Source organism: Bison bison, unplaced genomic scaffold (assembly GCF_000754665.1).
Source record: "Bison bison bison isolate TAMUID 2011002044 unplaced genomic scaffold, Bison_UMD1.0 scf7180017864219, whole genome shotgun sequence".
In the NCBI taxonomy this organism is placed as follows: Eukaryota; Metazoa; Chordata; class Mammalia; order Artiodactyla; family Bovidae; genus Bison; species Bison bison.
In genome coordinates this window covers 205,742-216,422 of record NW_011494791.1, presented here as the reverse complement: position 1 = coordinate 216,422, position 10,681 = coordinate 205,742, and positions in this window count along the sequence as shown.

Genomic DNA, 10,681 nt, shown 5'->3' with positions numbered 1-10,681 from the left:
CTGCCATAAGGGTGGTGTCATCTGCATATCTCAGGTTACTGATATTTCTCCCAGCAATCTTGATTCCAGTTTGTGTTTCTTCCAGTCCAGCGTTTCTCATGATGTACTCTGCATATAAGTTAAATATACAGGGTGAGAATATACAGCCTTGAAGTACTCCTTTTCCTATTTGGAACCAGTCTGTTGTTCCATGTCCAGTTCTAACTGTTGCTTCCTGACCTGCATAGGGCACTCTTAATAATTCTATTATAAACATTGTTTTATTATAAAATCTAGATTTATTTTTAAAAATTAAGTAAAAACCATAGTATTTTAGAGATCTGTCATTTTAGTGACATAGAATTATTTGTTTATGTAGAGAACACACTGATTTTAGAAAGCTTTCAAATTACTTGGATTTACCATTTCCTTATAAATTAATACTCCAAAAATTTGTATGTACATTTGTGTGGAATCTACTTTAAAATATAAAAGGGGTGCTTTCTGATGATTATACCAAATGTAAATATTAGTTTATAAACAAGGTGATTTCAAAGTTGTTTAAAGTAGTCATAGTTTCTTCATGAGGAGACATGCCTTCAGTTTTACTTATTTTGTCAGTTTGGTAGTGAATACCTTGTAAGATCTACAGAAAAATGGTAGTTTTTATTCTGACCATTTTCAGAAGTATTATCCTTTTTGAAACTCACCTTTGTTTCAGTGAAAGATCCAAGCTCTTTAGCATTCATGGCATGCAGATTGTCAGTGTTTTTATCTTTCCTGACTTTCCAGCTTTGTGGATTTAAGTTTCAATCTCTCCTAGATGTGCTATGTTTTCTCTATACAGATTCTATGCCTGTCCTTCCTTGACTGTCATCTCCTCCCCTAGGCTTCTTGCTAACATGTGCTTGTGTTTCAAGATTCAGCTGATATCACTAAATCTGAAAAGACTTTTCCAGAAACTTCCTCCAAATCTAAATGCAACCCTGTCTACACTGGCAAAACATCTTCCTTAAATGAGAATCACACAATGGCAAAATTTCTTTACCCTTCACCTTTCCACCCAAGATCATGAGTTCATTGACATTCAGAACATTGTATTCATTTTTTATGTTTCAAGTGACTGATTTAGTGCTAAATACTTAGGATTCCATACATGTTTATTTAGAAAGATCCAAATTAATAAACAAAACAATTTGGCATAAAAATAATAAATTTAAATAATAAATTTCAAGAGTTACTGTGTACCCTGAAAAAAATAATTGAGATGAGTTATCTTTCATAATAGTTCACTGATAAGTATATATGTACATAGCTAGATTGGGTAGATAATATCTCAAGCATAAAGAAAAGGTCTAGTAATAAAAGTGACCTTCAAAGAAATTATTAAATAAAATTCTTAAAATAAGAATCATTAATTTTTAAAAGTGATAACATATATAAAAAATGTTTCTATTTTTATACCACATAAAAATAAGATCATTACTCAGTTTAGTTGGTTATTAGAGTTTATTGAATTAGAAATTTAGAATTTAAGGAATAGTAAGAGTTCTTAAGGAGAGTTAATACAAAATAAACTAAGAATCACTATTTTAGAAGTTTTAAGATGGAAATAATTGCACCAATAATGTAACTGCTAATAACTTCACTAGTATGTTTAATTCAAAAATATATGATACAAGCAAAACTATTTTATTAGTATAGTTCTGATTTGCCTAATGCCTCATAATTTCTATTTGTGAAATGTAGTCTTCTATATTGTCTAGAGAAATATATTTTCCACTAACTGCCTCCACTATCCCATTACCCTTGTCATGATGTCAACATAAAGCTAAAATTCATCAGTCACTGTTGAACTATAGTATTATTCCCTTAATATAGTCTTATTAATATTCATGTCTTATCTCCTTGGTGTGTCTGAGTTTCTGAGTGAAAATAAAGTCGAATATTTTCCTTATGAAAATATTATGATGTGATTTATTATCTTTAAGTAGAAATTTCTACGACCAGAAGAATTTACAAACTAAAAAAATAGTTACATGTTGCCAATGGTGATGCCACCAGCCTAACACTGGGGAAAATTGTGTCAAATGACTTCATATCATCTATATTTTTATTACAATATGTGACCTGGTCCTTGAATTTATCAGATTAAAACACATTTCATATAAATATGAATGTCAAGTGACAAATTATACTCATTATCAGTATAATGAATATATATTTTCTTATGTTAATATATTTATGAAAAATGAAAATTTTAAAAGATTGACTAGAGAATGTGAGTAAAGGAATTTTGAGTGAATGTAATATTTAATAAAATATTTGGAAATACGATGCAGGCAACTTAATGAATGTGTATTTCTAACAGTGTAGGACCACATTCTATTTTACAAATACACATGCCAAAGGAAGTGAAATTCAGAAATTCCATTTGCTGAATTTACGAGTTTCTCTGGATGAAGTTTGGACAGTGAGTCTCCCTGTTCTTGTTTATAGCATCCAAAGCCCTTTTATGTTGATGAATTTACTCTTTTTTATATCTAAATGTTTAATTAGTTTAGATTTCAATATTTATTGAGTGGAAGCTAATTTTATCCCTTTTATATGCTCGGCTATTTAGAAAGAACACTCTCTCCTATGACAAACCATAGATATTGTAGTAAGGTCATCAGTGTCAGGATCAAAACAAACCCTCTCTGTTTCATTTAACAACTGTGTGGACTTCAGCAAAGAATCGAACACAGTTAATCTTCATTTATCTTGTAAGTAAGATGGGAATAGCATGCTTTGTGGAGAAGGAAATGGCCACCCACTCCAGTGTTCTTGCCTGGAGAATCCCAGGGGCAGCGGAGCCTGGTGGGCTGCCGTCTACGGGGTCGCACATAGTTGGACACGACTGAAGCAGCTTAGCAGCAGCAGTAGTAACAACATGCTTTGTAAATGTAATGATAGAATACTTACAAACATATTTGGCACATAATAAATATTGGATGAATATCAGTTGTTATTATTATTGATATTGTTAATTCAGGCCAGTGAAAAAAATACTGAACCCCAGATTGAGACCTCTGTCAAATATATTTTGAATTTTGTTTATAAGTTAGTCATTAACAAAATATATGTAAATATATGCCATGAAATAAACAAAGTAAAACATACATATATACTACATATTTCATTTTCTGTTAAGACTTTCAAAATTCTTGGAGAAATTCTTCACTACTATTTTAAGCTGACTGTCTTTAAGGGTGGACTTCCCTGCTGGCTCAAATGGTAGAAAAATCTGCCTGCAATGTGGAAGACCTGGGTTTGATCCCTGGGTCAGAAAGATCCCCAGGAGAAGGGAAAAGCTAATGTGCTTACTTTGCTATATTGTAAAGTTATATCTTTGATTTATTCTTTCCAAAAGTCAAATTAGTAAACTTTTGTAAGAGTTATATAGCATTGTCATGGAATTTTTAGAAACCATGGAATCCATATACAGTACTGAAGAATTTAAAATCAAAGTATGATAAAGGGTTGATCTGGTTTATGTCTTTAAAGTTTTAATGTACATTTACTGTCTACAACTTACTTTGCTATCAATGCTCTTTAAACACTGTCACAGAAAAATATTAAAATCTATGTTTAAGATTAATATAGAGCCAATCAAAGTTATTTTATTATCATTCACACAATGATTTCTCTCCTTTTCCTTGGCTATATGGTAAGATTTTAATTCTGGAATAAGTTATATTCTTAGCCATGTATATTCTTAAATCATTATCACCAAAAATTTAAATTGACTCTTTGGACCTGATATACAGAATGGGTTAGTATATGTAGCCTAAGGATTCAATGTGTGTGTGTGTGTGTGTGTTTTAAGTCCTTTTGAATATCCTTAGGTTTAACTGGGGATTCACTTGGTTTTGGAATTGTACAGCAAACCACAATTTCAGAGAAGCAGTACTTCTGGGAATGTGTGTAATGTTTTAAAAGTTCTGGTGGCTTGCTAGAGTGTTTTTTTCTGCTTTCCTTCACTTATTTTCTTCTTCATAGCCCTGAGAAAAACCTTGAGCACTAGATACTGCAATAAATTGCTATGTGTGTTATATTAGGAAAGAAAAAGAGCTCCAAAGCACAGAATAAGGGTATATGTCTATTCTGTGAGGTGAGGAATGTCCTCCTTGAGGAAGTTTTGAAGGAATAAAGTGAATATTAATTACATGGGACCAGTTTTCCAGGGAGAAATAATAGCACATTTGAGGACTCCAGGAAAAAAACAATTTAAAATCCATTTACTTATCTATCTAGATGCTTCCCAGTGGCCCAGTGGGTAAAGAATCCACATGCAATGCTGGAGAAGTGGGTTTGATCCCTGGGTTGGGACCATTTCCTTCTCCAGGGGATCTTGGGATCTCCAAGATCCCCTGGAGAAGGAAATGGCAACCCACCTCAGTATTCTTGCCCAGAGAATCCCATGGGCAGAGGAGCATACCAAAGAATTGGACACGACTGAAGTGACTGAGCATACATTCGAGTTAGATGCTTATCTGTCTGTGTGTCCTTCTCAGATTTCCTTGAGGTTACAGTGGTGATTAAACCCACAGATTAAAGCTAGACAACCTATGCAAACTCTGCAAGAAGATGCCCTAAAACCTGTGTTATGGTCCTAAGCCTACGTTACTATAAAAAGTTTTTGTCGAAATAATCTGACATATTTACTTGGAAGATATTTTTGCATTGCTATAGGATGTACCCCCATCTCCGAATGGAAAAAGGAGATGTTTGCTTTCCTCTCACCTCAAGTTAAATGACCAGATTTGAAAGAGACTGCTTGGAGACCAGGACATGAACATTTGGAACATGCGTAACAAATAAGACAGGTTTTTTAATAATGAAAAAGGTATGGATCATTGGCTTGAAATGGCAGAGTAGTAAAGAAACTCCAAGTTATAGTAGCAGTTAAAACAGCTGTACTCTTACTTGTGGCAGCAATGGAAAAGTACAGAAAAGATTGATGAGAATTTATCTGGTTCAAGTATGGGCCAGAATGTAGGGATAATGGTATCTATCTTTAAAAATTATACTAATTAAAAGAAACAAAAAACAAACTCTATGTGCGATGTGATTCCATTTACATGAAATTCTAAAAATATATGTTATAGTAACAAAAAGCAGATTAGCAGTTACCACAAATTGGAGAGATTTGTGTGCAAATGAGCATGGAAAACATTTTTCAGGTGAGGGAAACTTTTATATCTTAACTGTGATTAGATAATTGCAGAAAATTACCCAAATTTATTAATCTGTACATATTAAAAGTAGTGAATTTATTTTATATAAATAATACTTTAAGAATGTTAGAGGGAAACTGAAGAAAAAATGGGCATATATATCACAAAATTAATTTCTTTACAGAACATCTGCATTGAAAGAGATGCAAAAAAATTCTTCAGGCTGGTAACAGTAATTACCAGAAGAAAGCTCAAATCTGAAAAAAGAAAAACAAACAAACAAACAGCAAGCAAGTCAGAAAGCATATTTACATATACATTAAAGTTTACTTGTTATAATCATAATTTATAACATGAGTTATATGGAAACTTACATTACCATATGTAAAATAGATAGCCAACAGGAATTTGCTGTATGGCTAAGAAACTCAAACAGGGACTCTGTATTAACCTAAAGGTGTGGGATGAGGAGGGAGATGAGAGGGAAGTTCAAAAGGGAGGGAATATATGTATACCTATGGCTGATTCAGGGTGAGGTTTGACAGAAAACAACAAAATTACGTAAAGCAAAAAAAAAAAAAATTAAAAAAGGAAGCAAGTCAGAAAGCATATTTATATATATATACATTAGCGTTTACTTATTATAATCATAATTTAATGCAAAAGTAAAGAAATATTATTCTGAAGAATATATGGAAGTACAATATGACAAGAAAAGCACAAAATGAGAATCCTTGTCACTGACATAGACAGAAGACTTTTAATCATCTACAGGAAATTGAACAGATTTAAGGCCAGTTCCAGATTTTATATAAAAGCACAGTAATATCAGTATTTTGTGAGAGAAAAAATATTAAGGTTATTTTCTACTTGTACTCTTTGTGACCCCATGGACTGTAGCCTACCAGGCTCCACCATCCATGGGCTTTTCCAGACAAGAGTACTGGAGTGGTTTGCCATTTCCTTCTCCAGGGGATCTTCCTGACCCAGGGATTGAACCCGGGTGTCCTACATTGTAGGCAGACGCTTTACTGTCTGAGCCACCAGGGAAGTACTAAGAGAATTTTTGTCTTAATTCACCCCCTCCATAAAGCAGAGCATTTAAGTCCTGTTGATTTTTTTTTTTTTTTTTTTTTTAATGTACAAGCTTACTTGAAGTTGAGAAGGAGAAGTCAGAGCAATGTGTACTACAAAGTAGTAAAAGATGGCTATGTGAGCTGTGAAGAATTTTACTATGTTTAAGGTTCACAAGGAAACACCAGTCACTGGGGCAATGAATATACTTATGAAAGAACAGCTCTTCATCTGCTCAGCTATTTCTTGTCCTCCAGTTTCCATTTTCAAAGTAGACCTTAAAAGGAAGTGGACTCCCAGGTATTTCCACATTGGCTCATACCAACCTCAGTGACTGCTCAGGAATACAGGTAAGATTCTCCAGGAAACAGAGATGAGAATTTGATGAAGAGGATTCAGTAGGCTGTAACAACAGCTATGAAAGAGGAAGTAGAATGGTGGGTGATAACGGTTACAACAGAATGCTGAGTCCAGCCACACAGCCTTTATAGTCATCCACAAACTAGGCAAAAGGGTCAAGATTCTGTCTGTCCAGGATGAATATATAACCTTACTGGAGCCTTTATACTAAGGACAATACCTAGAAAAGTCACAGCTGTGTTCTCAGCAAGCAACATTTCCAGCCACTAAAGAAATAAGTTTCTTGTCTTTGGAGAGGATATATGAGTGACTCATTGCAGTGTCCACCATACACCTACTTTAATGTGCTTTTTATTCAAGTAGCAGAGATGTGGCCCCATCCAGTATGTGTGGCATGAAGGGTGTGCTCACCAGGGACTGGCCAGATGAGTAAGCTTAGCCAAGCTTAGACTCTGCCTATGCCCCTGAAATAAAAAGGTAGTTGCCAAACTAGAGTAGGTACATATAGTGTGTGTCCGGTCAGTCAACTCTTTATAGGTAGCAGTTATTACTCAGAGGATTCAGAGATACATATAACATTCTGTCAATTGAAGAAGGTTGAATGTGATTAGAGTTAAGTATAAGTGGGGCCGAATGTGAGATGTACTTAGTAAAGCAAGTGTTAGTTTATGTTGTGCTTGAGAAGCAACATTTGGACTTTATCCTAAGATAACTCAGGAAGCATTGTCATAATGACATGATCCTATGTGAATTTCATAAAGGTTATTTTTCTGAAGAATGGAGAAAATTAAGATTTAAAAATTAGAAAATCATTTGATCAAGAACTTTGCAAATAGTATGTTCAAAACACCAAAAAGCATATAAGTTGCCAAGCATAATTAGCACTCACAAGATGCAAATTTAACCAAAATGAGATATTATACATCCATCATGTAAAAAAAAAAAGACGTTTTCTTGGAAGCATAGAGTATTAGAAACTATCATTACTGTCATGATTTCAGATTGATAAACGAATGAGTCAATCCACTTCTGACATAAGATATACAAAAAAAAGGAGCAGAGACTGTGAGAAAGAGATCAAATTCATTTTTATATTTGTTGAGTTTTACATGTCTCCACATCCAAGTACAAGTGCCCAAGGGTTAAATAGACAGCGGTAATAATGTTAATATATGGGTAAGAACACTGGTTATAGGTGAGATTTACTATAAATTTTAGGGGGAGGGATAATAATAAGATCTTGGGAGGAATATCAATATTCAAGGACTGTGTAAAGGATGGTAGATCCATGAATGAAACTAAGGACAGATGGCCCTCCACAGATGTTTGAAGAGTACTTACTGCCACAGAAATTGACAGTAGGTATGGTTAAGTGAGAGAAATGATACATAGAAGTCAATAAATACAGAAAAGAGCATACTAAGAATAAGTCCTGAATGTTAGTGAGTGCTGCCTTACTACCTTCTTAAGGGCAAATGTAGGCTTATTGGTGAGGAAGAGAAGTGCATGTGAGTACATGTGCAAATATGAAACAGTGAGCATAGAGCATGCTTTGGAAAACATTTTCTGAATCATGGAATATAAGAGAGTCTATTCATTTTATATTTACTTTCTTGAATGTATGAATTTTCAGTAGAAACAACTACATTTGCATTGAACTCTTTATAGGCAAATTTAAAAGCCATACATAGTCAGAAACATTTTTTTGTATATTTAAAACCATTGCCGGAGGTCTTATTTTAGAAGTGTGTATCAACCAAAAGGTATTAATAACATACTCTCAGAGTCATTGTTCCCTTTGTTATCTATTAGACTCTCAACATTTTGCTGCACTTAATATGTTTTTACTTCATGTCAGCTATAGGGTTAAAATTTATCTAGCAGCTGTGCAGATGAATTATGCCTGAACAAAAGAATAATAATAGTAATAAAATATAAGATGAAGAATGAAAGACATATCTAAATCCTGACCCTGAAGACAGAAGTACTTCTAAACTTTGAGTAACACTTGTATATTTTTTTAAGAAAAAACATTTTTAAATTCCATCATTGATTAATTATTTTAATAATAAAACTAAGTATAATGACTCTTATATTTCATCTCTCATTTGCCATTTTGTATCTATAACACATATAAATTCCCAAGTGGCTCAGTGGTAAAAGAATTTGCCTGAAGTGCAGGAGACACAGGTTCGATCCCTGGGTTGGGAAGATGCTCTGGAGAAGGAAGTGGCAACCCAGTCCAGTATTCTTGCCTGAGAAATCCCATGGACAGAGAAGCCTGGTGGACCACAATCCCTGGGGTCACAAAAGAATTGAACATGACTGAAAGACTAAACAACAACAATTACATATATATATATATATATATATATGTACTCACACTGTTATATTATTATAATATATAGCATATATACATTAAATTGAAAGCAACCATGTTCCATACATCAATATTAATATAATGTGATAGATGACACTTTACAGCCCTCAAACTGAATGTGATACTGACTACAGCAAATAAATTCTTCTTAGTGTGGTATGTTATAGTACCATTTGCAATTCTGCCTCACTGATTATTTAATTTTGTTCTTTCACAGTGTACAGTACAGTTGTGCTCACATATTTAGATGTATGCTTGTGGACTGAGTTTACTATTTCCCCTTCCACAGTAGTCCCTGACAATGAGAGTAGTACTTGGCACAAATAATGTATTAAATATAAAGGGAAACACATTGATGTAAAATGGTAGCTTTCTATTTTTTTAAGTATTCCTCTAGATAATCCAAAATTTATGTAATTATTGAAGAGATCCACAAAATTTTAAAATTCCATAAAGAACCTACACAATTGCCAAGGATATGTTCAGTGATGCTTCTTCTGGGTTCAGTAACCTAGAAATTACTAAACCTAGAAGTTACCTAGTTTGTGGAACATAGTTGGACAGTCACTGGAGAAGTGAGATCTGGAACTGGACAGACCTTCAGATCCTGAAGATGCCACTCTCTGCTGATATGATTTTGAACAAAATGCTTAACCATTCTAAAATTTCTCTTGTGTGTGTGCAGTGGGTAAAAATAATAATATTACCAAAGAAGAGCAGAGAGCTCATGACACTTTCTCACAGTTATTAGCATTTTAAAATATTAGTTATTGTATTACTAGGTTGTCTATATCCTCATCTTTGAGAGTAAAGAATGAAGATTAACCAGCAAAATTTTAGCCAGTACTTAAGGTGCTAGAGGAAGCTACCTGGTTTAGAGACTTACTGAAATGTGGAAGTTTAAGGATTGTAGCATTCTAAACAGATTTAATTTAAAAGTTGACAATACATGGTATGGATTTTAATAGCTTGGTTACCTTTACTAAGAGCCCAGATAAAATGTTGCATAAAACAAAATAATTTTGATACCTTCAATCAATTTGAGTTCCCTCTTACCATGTTTTTTTCAATTTTTTTACTCCCCTACAATCTGACTCTTCAGCTTCAAAATGAGCCTGCATTAAACTTAAACTTTCCTGCATCCTACTTAAACTTTCCAACTAGTTATTATTGATTTCAGTCTTTCATTAAGCATTTATACAACAGACTGGTTCCAAATAGGAAAAGGAGTACGTCAAGGATGTATATTGTCACCCTGCTTATTTAATTTATATGCAGAGTACATGACGAGAAATGCTGGGCTGGAAGAAGCACAAGCTGGAATCAAGACTGCCGGGAGAAATATCAATAACCTCAGATATGCAGATGACATCACCCTTATGGCAGAAAGTGAAGAGGAACTAAAAGGCCTCTTGATGAAAGTGAAAGTGGAGAGTGAAAAAGTTGGCTTAAAGCTCAACATTCAGAAAACGAAGATCATGGCATCTGGTCCCATCACTTCATGGCAAATAGATGAGGAAACAGTGGAAAAAGTGTTAGACTTTATTTTTTTGGGCTCCAAAATCACTGCAGATGGTGACTGCAGCCATGAAATTAGAAGACGCTTACTCCTTGGAAGAAAAGTTATGACCAACCTAGATAGCTGTTGAAAAGCAGAGACATTACTTTG